The sequence below is a fragment of the Convolutriloba macropyga genome, chromosome 10, assembly GCF_964194025.1.
Source record: "Convolutriloba macropyga chromosome 10, txConMacr16.3, whole genome shotgun sequence".
NCBI lineage: Eukaryota > Metazoa > Xenacoelomorpha > Acoela > Convolutidae > Convolutriloba > Convolutriloba macropyga.
The window spans coordinates 54,611,182-54,625,936 of NC_134477.1; the positions used below are offsets into that span (position 1 = coordinate 54,611,182).

A 14,755-nucleotide genomic window follows, 5' to 3' on the forward strand; every position below is an offset into this window, starting at 1 on the left:
CTGAAGACACAATGTGCACTGTGGCATACCTACGTTCAAAGCCCAAAGAATACTCAGAAGACTTAGCATTTGTAATCGGAAAGTGCAGAGTTGCACCGATGCGACACCTTTCCATACCACGCTTGGAACTACAAGCAGCAGTGATGGCGGTGAGACTTAAAGAACAGATAGTGAAGGAACACGAATCGAAGATTCAGAGTTGCAACTTTTGGACAGACTCCAATACCGTTCTGCAATGGATTCATTGCTCCCACCGTAAGCAACAGGTGTTTGTTGCAAACAGAGTGCCTGAGATTTTCGATACAACTAATGTTTCACAGTGGAATCATGTGAGTGGTATTAACAATCCAGCTGACATCGGGACACGAGCGATCAATGTTGACGAACTTAAGAGAAACGAATAGCTCACTGGGCCGGCCTGGTTGAAGCAACGAGAGAACGAATGGCCTGAACAGTTGAATTTAACATTTGCTTCAGACGAACAAAACGACGAAATGGTCTTCTCAGCAAAGGTTGAAGAGAAGAAGCCGATGATTCAGTGGGAACGATTTAGCAGTTTCAATCGACTAGTAAATACAAGGGCATACGTACAGCGCGTATTTATAAAACACAAACCGGCAACAAAAACACTAAGTGTTGAAAAAAGAGAGGGTGCACAAGCAAGCATCTTCAGACTACTGCAGCGAGAACAGTTTGCTGAAGAGATGAAATCTCTCAAGGCTGAAAAGGAAATTCCAAAAAACAGCAAAATCCTCCAGTTTCCACCATTCATTAACCAGCCAGGACTTATTCCTGCCCAGGGCAGAATAGGTAAAAGTCAATTGAACTTCGAAACCAAGCATCCAATACTGTTACATTGGAAGCACCATGTAGTTGAATTATTCTTGCAAAATGAACATAAGAATAATCATCACGAAGGTACTGAACATGTCAGAAACATTGTTCAGCAGAAATTCTGGATCCTAGGCATAGGAAATGCTTTGAGATCGATCAAAAACAAATGCATTAGATATTGAAAACGAAGAGCCCAAACAAAGGCACCAGTAATGGCAGATCTACCTGAAGAACAATTAGTCGCATCAACAGTGTTCTCGAATGTGGGCGTAGACTATTTTGGACCATTCACAGTAAAGATTGGTCGAAGAAACGAAAAGCGTTGGTGCTGTCTATTCACATGCCTTACTGTACGAGCGGTACACATAGAGATTGTACCAAAACTAGATACTGATTGTTGTCTGAACGCAATTCTGCGATTCATTGCTCGAAGAGGCAAACCGATCAAAATGATTAGCGATAACGGGACAAACTTCGTTGGAGCTGAAAAAGAACTGGCAGAGTATATAGCAGCTTGGAACAAGAGGTAAATTGAAGAACATCGGATTCAAAAAGGTATCAGATGGGAGTTCAACCCACCTGCAGCACCACACGTTAGAGGAGTGTGGAAAAGACTAGTTAGGAGTTGCAAGAAGGCAATGTATGCAGTGCTGGGCAATAGATCAGTCACGGAAGATGTTCTGTCAACCACGATGTGTCTTGTTGAACAGACGCTGAATGCTAGACCGCTGACGCCGGTCAGTTCTGATGCTACGGATTTAGAAGCTATTACTTCAAATCATTTCCTACTTGGCAACAAGAACCTTTGTTTACCGTATCTATCAGGTGCAGAGCAATTTGTTGACCATAGAAAGCTCTTCCGACAAACACAAGCTTACGCAGACCTCATCTGGAACAGATTCCGTAAAGAATACTTGCTAACGTTGAATAGTCGAAAGAAATGGCAGACCACAACGGACAGAAGTCTTCAGCAGGGTGATCTTGTGTGGTTAGTGGAAGACAGTGGCAAACGTGGATATTACAATCTGGGTCGAATAACCGAAACCTTTGAAGTGTTAGACGGAGTGATTCGATCAGCGAAAATCCGAACAAAGGATGGATACTACAAGAGGCCCGTAGTGAAGCTCGCTCCAGTACTACCAACTGACGATGACGTTTTCACGAAGGAGAACAGGGCCGGCGATGTTGGAGCTGACATTAAGGAATAACAAAATTGCGTAGGACGAAAACTATTACTGTGTTCTATTTTTATCCTGGTTATCCATCCCCTTAGCGAGGAAACTGTGTATAGCAAATCAGACACAGCCACGTATGCCACGTCAGCACAAAAAGTGTTAACAAACTGAACAAAAATAAGAACTCACAATCTCAATATCTTGTCAGCCTAGCAACTCGAGCTAGCAAATAAACTCAGCAATTAAAATTGTTGAAATAATATAGTTTTGAGCAGTATATTTGTTACTGTGTCTTGCTAAAACCAAACCCTTGAGCAGTATATTTGTTAAATTTATACTGTGTCTTGATAACAAAAATTTGCCTTGAGCAATATTCTATCAAATATTGTGTCTTGTATCGATAACGTCTTGAGCAGTGAATTCAAATTTCTGTGTCCTGGTTTCCAGTCTTCAACTCGTGAGTACTCTGCGAAAATCGCAACACACACACACACCCAGGATTAAGTTAGAAATCAATTTTTCATAACACTTCTTAGGCATATATTTTTGCCTTTGATTTGTTTTATCAAAACGATTGAAATGGTAAACATAAAGAGATCCCGTATTGTGTGATCTATGGACCCAGTTCAATTGAGATAAAATCCAAAACTAAGTTAGTCAAATTAGTTAATGCAACGGTAAGTACAGCAGAACGGATATACAGTTACAAAAGCAAACTGCATCAACAAAGTATCCGGACAGATTTTACAACCACTCAGAACGAACTGGGCGGTGTAAAACTTTCTTTGTGAAACACAAGGAGAGCAGCCGTTACAGGTTGCATATTATTTGCATCTAAATTAAGCAAAATCAAACTTCAAAATAGTTAGTTGCCTATGTAATGGCGTGTTCTCTGTAACGGGGGGTACATAAGGTACTTGAGGGGAGGGGTTGTGCGACAACGGAAAGGGTCTCAAAAACTTGTTAATGCTTTTAGTATAGTTTTTAATAATCATACATGACCAAACTAAGTCGAATGTGGTCTATTACATAAGAAATAAAATCATGTTGGTGATATTTTTTGTGCATCATTTTTGAAAGTGCTCATTAAATTAAAAATTCTAGACAGTTTACAAAGTTTTCATATCAGTTTTAAGTTGCGGGAACAACCAACTCGTTTTGGTTGCGATAAGGACAAAAGTCAATGTTTTTTCAAGTTTCACTTCTGACTTGTTTGTTGCACAACAGTCGCCTCTTTGGTATTATGTCACAAAAGAGATAATATTGTCATTTTCAGTGCTCAAAGGTTCAAAAAATCAAAATTTCTGAATTTAAATTTGAGCCGATAACTCATAGCACACACTTAATTGTATACAACCCGTTAAATTTCCCAAGTTCTTCTGTTCGTTCACTTAATGCAATGAATTTAATCATTTATTAAAGTCTTTTCCGTTACCTACCCATCACACTAATCTCCCACCCCTTCCCTCATTTAAATGTCAACCAAATTACGGTAGATGAATTGCTCTAGATCGAGAGCGCGGGCGGAAGTTTACTAAGGGCCGTAGCCTAGATTTTGTTTGGGTGCAAAAACTTAGACCACGTAAGAATTCGAAGCCGCCACCTCTAGTAAAGCAGACAGACATCTTAACCCTAACATACAACGTCATTGATACTTTACCGCTAACAATCACTTTTATATTAGCAAGAACCTTTTTTTCAGTATGGAAGCAGTTGAAAAATCACTCAAAACGAAGAAGTGAAGCGCGAAAATGTCAATTGAGAAGTCGCAGAATGTTGGAGAACAAAAAGGCAAAAACTGTCAAGTAACATTTTCAAATTTTAACTTCAGTTTAAAATCGAAAAGTGCGCATAATGTAACTTATCATTGTATGGATAAATTTCATTGTATGGTGATTTTCATTGTATGGTTATTTTTACCACGCTTTTGTTTGGCACCGCGGAACTGTTGTGTATTTTACATCTTTTTGGTCTGGATAAAGCAATTGGTTCAGAGAACTGGTTAAGAATTCAACCCACATAGCTAGTTTTGGGAACGAACTCGGCTGATGTGGGGGGGGGGGTGAAGGGGGTACGGAAAAGACTTTATATTAGACATTTAATCATTATTAAGGTGTTTGCGATTAGAATATTATAAACTTTTATTTTGCCAGCATAGCATTCACCATCTAAAACACATTCCTGTTTTGAGAACTGCTTCAAACATTCGTCACAATTGGCATAGCCGTACTCCCATTCTTCGTCGTCTCCGTGATCGAGGTCTTTGCGATTTGGAGTTTTTCCGAGTCAAAATTAGGAAACTTGACCTGGTTTAGTTCGAGTGGGTGGCAACCGCAATCGAAGAATTGTTTATAAAAATAGTCTGCTCCATAATCGAGAACAAACTAAAACCTCGAACGGGGTAGGATCAATTTCCGTTTGAGATTGTTGCTTTGAAAAAAAGGCTTTCATGACTTGACAAGTCAGCTGAGTTTATTAGCAAATTAGAGCTCTAGCCTAAATAAACCCTGATCTCCAAATGGGTGTAAACAGGACAGGATACTTAAAAACATCACGAGTGGCAGCGCAAAAACGTAACATAAAATAGTAGCATTAGATTATACTGATCATATGCTGACACCAAAAGTCATTTTAATTCTTTAGATCATAAGAGCTTAAAAATTGCCCCCCAGACTGATGTAAGAGTAGGGGAGTAATCGTCTATTTGGGGTAAAACGAGGTAAGATTAAGGGGGTATTGGGGGAAATTTTAGGCTTTTACCCCCCCCCCCCCAAAGAAAAACAAACCCAAGAGATGAAAGATTACGTAAGAAATTTTAGGGGGGAAAACCGATGTAAGATTAGGGGGAAGGGTATTGTGCAGGGGGCAAAGGGGGGGGGGGGTAAAGAGGGTAATGGTGGGAACTTTTAATTTTTACCCCCGAAAATTGACACCAAAAAGATGTAAGATTAGAGTGATCTTTTAGGGGTGTAAAACGATGTAAGGTAAGGGGGGTAACGCGGGTAATCGGGAGTAGATTAATATAGATGGGCCGTCAAAAATTGGCGATCATTGATGGCTTAAAGGCTAAGGAGAACTCGCTGCTGGTACAGAGGCACCGAGTTCATGACTGACAGTTTTTGATTATGGGGGCTAAAACAATGTAAGGCTAGGGCTTCCAAGGATGACAATTCACCCCCTACCCTTGCATCAGTTCACCCCCAATCTTGCATCATTTTACCCCTCAAATTTACTCCCTACTCTTGCACTAACCCCCCCCCCCCAAATACCCCCCATTAACGCCACCCTTGCATCGAATTACCTCTCATTAAACCCAAAAATGATGTAAGCGTTTTGTAGGAGTTTGGCTTAGAATTTTTCCCGGTTACCCCTTTTTTACGAGTTCTGTAATCAAGCTTGTTTAATTGGCAGTATAGAGATCCTAAATTTGATATCACGCAATAGATGAATCTAACAAGCCCTAACTGAATAATGGATTTGTTTTTTAAAGTTGCCAGAACATTTTCTGAGATAGAAATGAGTAAAGCAGCAACTGAGTACTGAAAATAACATCAATAAATGAAAATTTAGTTGCGTTTTTCGCAAATTGGATGACACTCAGAAAAAATGGAGTCTCTATTTCCTCCACCAACTTACTGAGTATTTTTTGAATACCTAGTGCTGAGTAAATGTGCGTGTGTGTGTGTGTGAGAGGGGGGGGGGTAATCAGTGAAATGGGGAATTTTTGGGTTTACATCTCCCCCTCCCAAGATGTAAGTTAAGTGTAAGTTTAGTGAGTAATTTTAGGTAGTAGAATGATGTCAGAATTGGAGGTAATGGTGTAAATATTGGGTAATGGGTGTAAAGCGGATAATAAGGAGATTTCAAAATTTTTACCCCCGCCCAAAAAAGATTACTCAAGGCTGTCAGCCTTTACGTATTGTGGCTAAAACAATATAAGGCTAGAATTTCCAAGGGGGGATTAGTTCCCCTCTATTCTTTCATCATTTTACCCCCCTCCACCCAAACAAAAATGAAAAAAAGTTACCCCCTACTCTTGCATCATTTTACCAACCAAAACCAACTCCTACTCTTGCATCATTTCGCCCATTTAAAAAAAATGAATCTATTCTGTTTGGGTCCTCATGTGTTTTTACGCCCTCAGTTACAAAATATCTGTTGTTATATACCACGTTACAATATAAAAACCTAGCATGTGCGCCTGGGGGCGTGAAAAAATCAGTCAATTGAGCTGGAGGGACCAAAACAATATACATCCAGAAAACTACCCTCTACCCCCACTCTTGTTTCGATCTACCTCTCATTACCCCCAAAACGATAAAAGAGATATGAGTGGAAATGGTTACCATTTGCCGCAATTACTCCCCTAAACCCCAACCCCCACCCTAAACTTACAGGTTTCTTGGGGTAAAAATTTGACACAGGAACGTAAAATCTGAAAGTTCTCTAAGAAACATTGCTCACGTGCTTCCCATTGGGTCCTTCTGAAGAGGATCAAAAAATTATTGTCATTTTTTGACTAAACTGTTTGATTTGTTCCCCTTTAATACTTTTGTGAAATAAATATTGAGTGGCAGGCCTCTTCCGATGATACTTTTGTCCCGCAAAATTGTTTTTGACTTCTTTTCAAGATCAGTAGTTTTCGTTCTTAAACATTATTGAAACTTTTACGGCGGAAAGCTAAGATCGGGTATCATCCGGAAAGCAGGTTTTTCTTGCCACAAGTTGCTACGCATGCAATGCAGTTCTGTAGCCAAGCTTGTTTAATCGGAAGTATATAATTCTCTAATTTGATGATAGGCGAGTAGTAGTCAGATCGATAGAAGTAACAAGCACTAACTGCCAAACTGGTTTGTTTCTGAAAAGCGCCAGAAGTTTTTCCGAGGTAGCAGCATCTGAGTACTGAAGATTACTAATTAGAAGAAAAATAGAAGGGTTGTTCGCAATTAGTGTGACACTCAGGAAAGATGGAGTTTTCAATCCCTCTACCATCTCACTGAGGAAATCATTAAGATGCTGTCGATAATGAAACTCTTTCCAACATTACTCAAAATTATTTGACAATATCAGCTTTTTCTAATATATGAATTTTCCCTGGATGGCTTGCCCTGTGGATGAAATGCCAAAAACAACCAGCTCTGATTTCTCTGATAAGAATTTGAAAGGGTTGTATGAAAAATATTCAACAAGAGCAAATTTATTTCTCTAGGTTTTGATTGCAATCATTATTTTGGTCAACACCGAAAAAACAACGGCATCGTCAGCGCATTGGTTGGAAGTGCAGTTCAAAAAATTTGATAGAACATTGACATTCATATTGAGAAGAAATGGATCAAGACCAGTTTTCTGAGGAAGTCCAGGCCTAACCACAATTCAATCAGTTTCAGCTTCCCGTATAACTACGCTTTGATGTCAGTTGCTAGGTAATCGCTAGGAAAAATGGAAGTCGTAGAGCAGAAAGCGAGATGCTCAAATTTCTAATGAAAAGTGACTGTACTATTGAGTTCAATGTTTTTTCACAAATCTGGAAACTCCGCCGGTGAATACGAATTTTTCATCAAGTTTAGGTCTTACACTTTTTGTCAGAGAAACTAACAATTTTTAGAATAAGAAATCGAAAAAAGTAGGTCTAGAGTTCAGCGGATTCTCTTTATCTCCTTTCATGTGGACAGGCCAAATATTTGCCAATTTTAGCAGAGATGTGATTTTGTTTTTCTGCAGGTATTAGTTTTGAAAGAACACATCAACTCAGTTAAATTATGCACCTATCGTTTAAAGTCTATGCCGGGATTGTGGAAGGACCAAATGTTGGATTTTTATTAAATTTTTTAAGAGCGTTTTGAAATTCAAATGTGGCAAAAAAAGGAAACGAGAAATTTTTAGGAGTGATTTGATGAAAATTTTGTCTAAGGGTAGTTGTTTTAAATAAAAATTTACCAAGTCAAGTTAGTTTGTAGTTCGCAAAATTTGTTCTGTTGGCTATTTATTCGTCAAAAACTTTTTTTAGGGAATGATTTAAGATTCTTTGCATTGTGCTTTGTTTCCTAAAATTGATCAGATTTCACTGTTTTTATGAGCAATCAGCGGACTCAATCCAATGTGCTTGAAAGTCATCATCAATTCGTCCCATATTCTCTGTTTATCTTATCTTTAAACGTCAAAAACCGTGAAACTTCTTCGATTGTAAAAATTCGATTTTTTTTGATTGACTTATCAGATGTATGTGAATCAGCAGGCCAGAAATCGGGTTTGCTAAACAAAAATTTCTTAAAAGAGCTTGTTGTCGGATTACATGTGCAACATTATTTTCAAGACGCAAGAACATTGCTTGGACGTGATTTCGATACATAAATGAAATTGCAGGTAAGAAATTAAAAGTTTTTTTTTAATTTCAAGGGATCTTGTATCAAGTAATTTGGCCTAACAGAAAACGTTTCCTGATTTTTTTTTCGTTTTTGTTGCTAGTGCAAGTTGTGTGCAAGATGAACGCTTCCGATAGAGGAGTCGAGAACACATGAAGTCATCTCTTCAATGAAGTTTAATTTTGGTAGTTTTGATAAAGTCTGAAAGACTGATGCACCCATTCCTGGTTGCATTTCTTGAGTTCATAATGTTTAATCCATACTGTAAAATGATTGTATCTAGCTTTTTTCCTTGCTCTTTACGTAGAAGATGTTATAATTCCCTGATAAAGTAATTGAGATACTTTCAGTAGAAACTTTGTCAATGCAAAAAGCGATTCCATCCATTAACGGAAATCAAAACTGCTTTTTTGGATTGTAAGAATATTGAACAGCTAAATTTCATTTGTTAAATATGTAGTTAAAGGTAATACTAATTTTCGAATTGCAAAATTTTGGTACCTATAACAAAAATTCACTTCTATTTTGTATCCCATGTATCAAATCTTTGGACATCAAATTGATAAGGGTTTGGGTTGTAAAGCATAATTCTGCCACGGCTTGTGATAAAAGATTTTTTAAACCACAAATATATATGGGTCCGAAATATTTGACTCAAATCTTCATCTGTAGATGAAGTTTCATTTGTAAACTTTGGATGTTAGCATGACAAAACTCTAAGTACTTTGGCCGCTTCCCAAACTTTGTGTACCTTTTGAGTTTCCTCTGAAGTACCAGAGCACTTTAATTTTAAGCAATGGAATATCAACTTATAAATTGAATGCACGTTGTCATGATACAGCTGGTTCAAGTTTGTGATACGGCGTTCTGGCTCGGAACTCTGGGACTGATGTTGTTTACATTGAGCACTACAGTTTCTTTAAGACAGTTTCAGTGAGTCCTATTCAAGATTTTTTAAAACCACAATTTTGTCAGTTTTATCTTGATTTTGAGGTATCTCCGTGAATATAGGTCTTAAAGATAACACCAATGTATTGATATTAAAACTTTTTTCAGTTTTTGATAATCTGCAATTAATTTTTAATCATTCTTGAAAATTTTTTGAAAAATTACTAGTCCTATCCTTCAAAATAAGAATTCTCAGTTTTTTTATTCACACTTGTTAACAGCGTTGAGTTTTCCAAGTGTTCTGGAGACTTAATAAGCATGAGTAGGTACGTCCATTGGAACAATCGCATCATCCTTAGGTTTTTGAATTTTGCTACTACGCAAAAAGCAAGTCTCTTGAGAAGTCTTGTAATAACATTTTTTGAAGTTTCTGATCTGTTTTTGGATCAAACTGAAACTCTGGTGATGGTGACTGTTCATCTGATTTCAAGCCATTTACATCTAGGCAGTGATAGGTATTGATTTTGGTCTGCGGTCCCATGAGCAAATGCCCAAGAAATATATTTTTGGATTTCATTAATTAGACTCATCAACAAAAAGTGTTTAAGAAGTTTCTTTATTTAGCTGTTATCATTCATCAGGGGTTGGTTAGTTACAATTTTTACAAATAGAGAAGTTGTCAATTTTCAAAGCATTTTTATATTCAAAAGTTTATGTAAAGGGACTTCGCAGAAATCGTTTAATTCCAGCCGCCAAGTACAATTCAGTTTCTTAAAAAAGAGCATTTAAAAGTCAATTGCAAACGTTTCTCGTCCTACGCAGAGCTGCCGCTCGTGTTTGTTTTTTTCCGGATTTTCGGCCACGCAAACTTCTGCAGTACAAAATTTGTTGTTCTTCAAATTAACTTCATTTGAACAAATTTTTCGAGCGTGTGCAAGTAGGCTGCTGTTTTTTACAGTTTGCGGTCAGTGAACTGTTAGTGAAAAATTGACCCTGATTAGATTTGCTCTCATTTGGCCAAGTCTGTTCTGTAGGTTTTATTACGCTCATTTATTATCTAGTAGACGACCTGTTTAGTTTTCTATTATTTTTTTCGACATTCGCGTCAATTGTTGTCCGAATTTCTGCCACTTTTTGGAGAAAACTGTCTATTTTGGCTATCACGATTTGAGTGTTACCCTAGAACTTTCAGTTGCGTTCTAATTCGGAACTCGAAAATTGGTTCTTTTATTGGTAGTTATGACCTATAATAAACCTTAAAAATATGTGAACTAAATTTGCTACCTTTAACCGTACTTGGAGCCAGGTTCCTTTCAGCACATGCCAAGTAAGTAATTCTTTTCGATGTCATTTCTTAGATAAATCAACAAATCAACACGCACGATACCATTGAGTGCACCAAAAAGGAGCATTTAAAGCTCAACTGTTTGAATAAACTGAAAATGAGCTGTCTTAATTTTCTGCAAATTTTCTCTCCTGTTCAAAAACTTCTGGGAAATATTGTGCTCTGATGTGAAGGCTCTAAAACTGAAATGTCGAGAGCACCCCCTTCCGGGGTTGTTACAGAGTAAGGGTTCGATCATCTGACCACGATATTGCTACGGCAAGAAAACTTAAAACATTTGAGTAGGTCAGATATAGCAAAATGAGCAATTTTTTGTCTTGCAGAGCCACCTAAAAATTGTTTAAAGGCGTAATTGGATACTAGCACAGTTTCTGCTTAAGAGCTCAGTTCTGTTTCGATGCTGGGCACGGAACCGAATAATTGAGAGGGGAGTAATTTTACTTGAATTGATAACAGAAAACATTTTCTTTTATTTTTGTGAGCCTATAGCCTAAAGCGGACCAACTTTTTGGCATAATTTTTGGTTGTTTTGAATAGAAATTTTTCAAGTATTGGAAAAACTCGCTTGTGAAGAAACTGTCACTCTCAAAATTAAAACTACTGTCAATATCGCCAACGTCTCTCGCTTTACCCAGAACTGCCGCTCGATTTGTATCGTATTTTGAATTAGATTCCGAATAATCAATACTGGCTGCGCAAATATCTGCAGCACATAATTTGCTTTTCTTCAAATTAACTTCATCTGAACAAATTTTCCGAGCTTGTGTAAGTAGATTGTTGTTTTTGCAGTTTGTGGTCAGAAAAGCGTGAAAACTCACGCATTGTTCATAATTGAACAAGTTTCCACAGGTCAACGAGATGGCTTCAATTGTACCAGCGAGATGTATAATGAAGATTACAACTCTACCTGCAACCACCACTAAAATTGAAATTTTGATCGTGATTGGATATGCCCTCATTTGGCCATGATCAAGTATATTAGCAAAGAGCTCCGTAAAAGTGAAGATTTTTTAAAAAAACGATTGTCGGAAACAACTAAATGAAGAAGTCAGTTCTCTAGTAATGTTTCATTACGCCTTTATTTAGCCTGTTTAACATCTAGTAGCCCTAGTAAAGCACGAATTGATAACTTGCAAGAATCTTGCAAGATTTTGAATTCACTCGGAAGACGATGCTATATAATTTTTCGAAACAGAATTTTAAAAACAAAAATTACTCCAATTTAAGAAACCTGTAAAGCCAAAGTTTGCAATACAATTTTTGTCGAAATTTTTTAGTGGAGAAATACACTTTAATTGAAATTAATGATCTAATTCATATTAGTTATTTAGAAAAATTTTCTGCTCGTTAATTGGCACTGGTAATAAGTTTTGGTTAAGTTGTTCATATCCATATAGCTTTTGAAACTGAAATGCTAATCTCTGATAAAAAATTAAATACCCTACCAAATGAATTCAAAATCTTGCAAGATTCTTAAGTTATGAATTCTTGCAAAACCAGGGAGACGGAATGTTTATTTTCCTACAATTAATTTACGACCCTTCCCTCAACTGCTGTTCAAATTTCTGTCACTTCTTGCGAAAAACTGTCTGTTTTTGTAATCAATGGTTTGACAGTTGCCGAGAAATCCGAATTTTAGTTTTGTTTCTTTTATTGGTAGTTATAACCTATAAAATACCATTAAAACACGATTTTAATGACTCTATCCGTACTTAACGCCAGGTCAATATCAGAACCGGGCAAATGTAATTGCAAGTCTAGGTATCAGTTTAGGTCTCCGACGCAGGGCTTATGATCATAACATATTTTAGTCTTTTAAGCTTTCTGAAAGTGTTGGCCAAGACTTGGCAAGTTACAATCCAAGTCTTGGCCAAGACTTCACAAGTCATAATTCAAGTCCTGGCAGTTCAAAAGTGCAAAAAATTATCAAAATGAGCCGCCGAAACAAGTCAACAATAGCCGGAAAAACGTCAAAAATAGACAAAAACGTCAGATGTGATCGAACAAAATAAGTGCTTGCAAACCTGATTGAGAAACATGTGGCAAATGACACTAAAAACATTGAGCAATTTCAACTAAACAAATAACGCTTTTGTATTCTAATGCAAGTTGGCGAACAGGCGTTGAATTGGCAAAAAAAAGAATTTAGACCGAAAAACTGACCGGGCATCTTTTGCAGGGGTCGGGTCAGCATCTGATGTTTCGGCCAACCGGATATGTCGATCAGTTAGTGCCAAACTGCCGGATGAAATGCTGGTTCTTCTCTTTATGTCTAAAAATATTGTCCGGCATTGTTTCTATCTAGTGAAAAAAACAAGAAGAAGTAAAAAAAAACAAAGTCAAAGTTATAGTCAAATAATCAATAACTGGGTATTTTTATTGTCACTATGGCCATTTAGCAAACTTATGACCTTAGATTTTTGTAATAATTTCATCAGCTTATGAGAAAAATACCGGTTTTGAAGTGACAAATTTAGATATGTCGGAAATGAATTGCCAAAAACACCTTTGTTTAACTCTTAATCGCTTTATTCCCCTCGTAGTTTGGATTTTTCTTATCTTTTACGTACCACCAACATTGTAATTTTTGAGTCCCTAATTTTCACCGCTTTTAATTCTCTATATTTTCACCCCGATTGTACTCCTTCCTTTATTTTTGCAATTTTAACATTGTACTATAATCGTTTAACCATGCCTCGCGATGCCTGCACGTGCCTCAGGACTTGATGAAAATATCACAATAAAACATGAATGCAAACTATCAACCAAATACGGTTGAAAACAAGGTTATAATGCCGATTGCTAATTGGTGAGGTGAAACATTTGAGTTGTTAAAAGATATGATAATAAATTATGGAAGCTTAAATGAAATGGGAGGAAAGGAGGGTGGAATCCTAAATTTCCTATTTTCCTATTAATCGCCCAAAACCAACAAGAAAATACACTATGGTACCAAAAAACTACATATGCTTGAAGAATCTTTAAAATGCTCTACAGTAGTCCAAAAGAATAAAGTTTTGAGCGTAGACCAGTTCTCATGCAACGAATCATAATGGCACTTTTTAAACCACCTTTCAGCAGGTTTTTATGGTTTACAAACACGCTTTTAAAGAAACCCGTCATTTTATCTTAATAATCATACCACTTTTCTTCTTGCTTCAAAGTTAACAATACGTTTTTAATATGATTCAAATGTTGATTATATTTTGGCTTTCTCATCACTTCTCAAAACTTTAGCAGGCAAAATGTGCCGTTAAAATCTGATTTATGTGCAGGAGCTTTATGTTGTTGGAAAAAACCTATAAACTCAATTTTTTCCGTTATTCTTCTAGACGTCAAAGTAACCTAAAGCGTTAAGATTTTTGGGAAATCTGGCGAACACGCTGGACTCATTCGATTGCGTTGTACTCGAAAACCGAATATCCCGATGAAGAGGAGTACATCATAACAATAAGATGAACTGCAGAGTACTACAAGCGTCTTGAACCGAGTTTTTGAATAAATTTTTTAGCTTTCATTACTCGTTTCCACTTTTACCGAATTAATAGTTTATAAAAATGAATACCTTGGGTCTGTTCGGTTTTTGAATAAATTTTGTTTTTGAATAAATTTTTTAGCTTTCATTACTCGTTTCCAGTTTTACCGAATTAATAGATTATAAAAATGAATACCTTGGGTCTGTTCGGTTTGGCTCATGATTGGTCTTGGGTCTGTTTGATCTGACCCAGTATCGGCCTTGGGTCTGGCCTAGTGTGACCAAGGTATGTTCGCGTGGTGCATACCTGAATTTGGTTCTGTTCGGTCTGAACCCCCTGTCCTCGGCCCAAGTCACTCTAGCACATATCTGTTTTGGTTTGGAGACCTCAACCTGGCGATCGAAATTGTCCTGATCAGGCCGTCCCAGATCAAAAATTCTTATGATCAGACTCAAGCACGCTGTAATATCGAACGCAAAATGGTCAGCCGTGCGCTCGAAATGGTGTCTGATCAGGGCAATTACGGTGGTGCGGTATTTGGAAAATTTGTGGAGTTTTTCCCGTTTCCCGAATTTCCCTAAAACTGAGGAAACTTATTCACGCCGCTTTCCTCCTTTATTGAAAGGAATTATCAAAAATGAAATTGATTTGATTTGTTGTTGATGTGAAATTTTA

General features: G+C 37.2%; 1 long non-coding RNA gene across 1 annotated transcript; it reads right to left on the reverse strand.

Moving 5' to 3' along the window:
- Window positions 1-4,069: 4,069 nt before the first annotated feature.
- On the reverse strand, window positions 4,070-12,876 carry LOC142348713 (uncharacterized). The gene is made up of 3 exons (XR_012760769.1): window positions 12,768-12,876; window positions 11,170-11,523; window positions 4,070-4,270 (listed from the first exon to the last, which is right to left on the reverse strand). It is a non-coding gene; the product is annotated as an uncharacterized LOC142348713 (long non-coding RNA).
- Window positions 12,877-14,755: the final 1,879 nt, after the last annotated feature.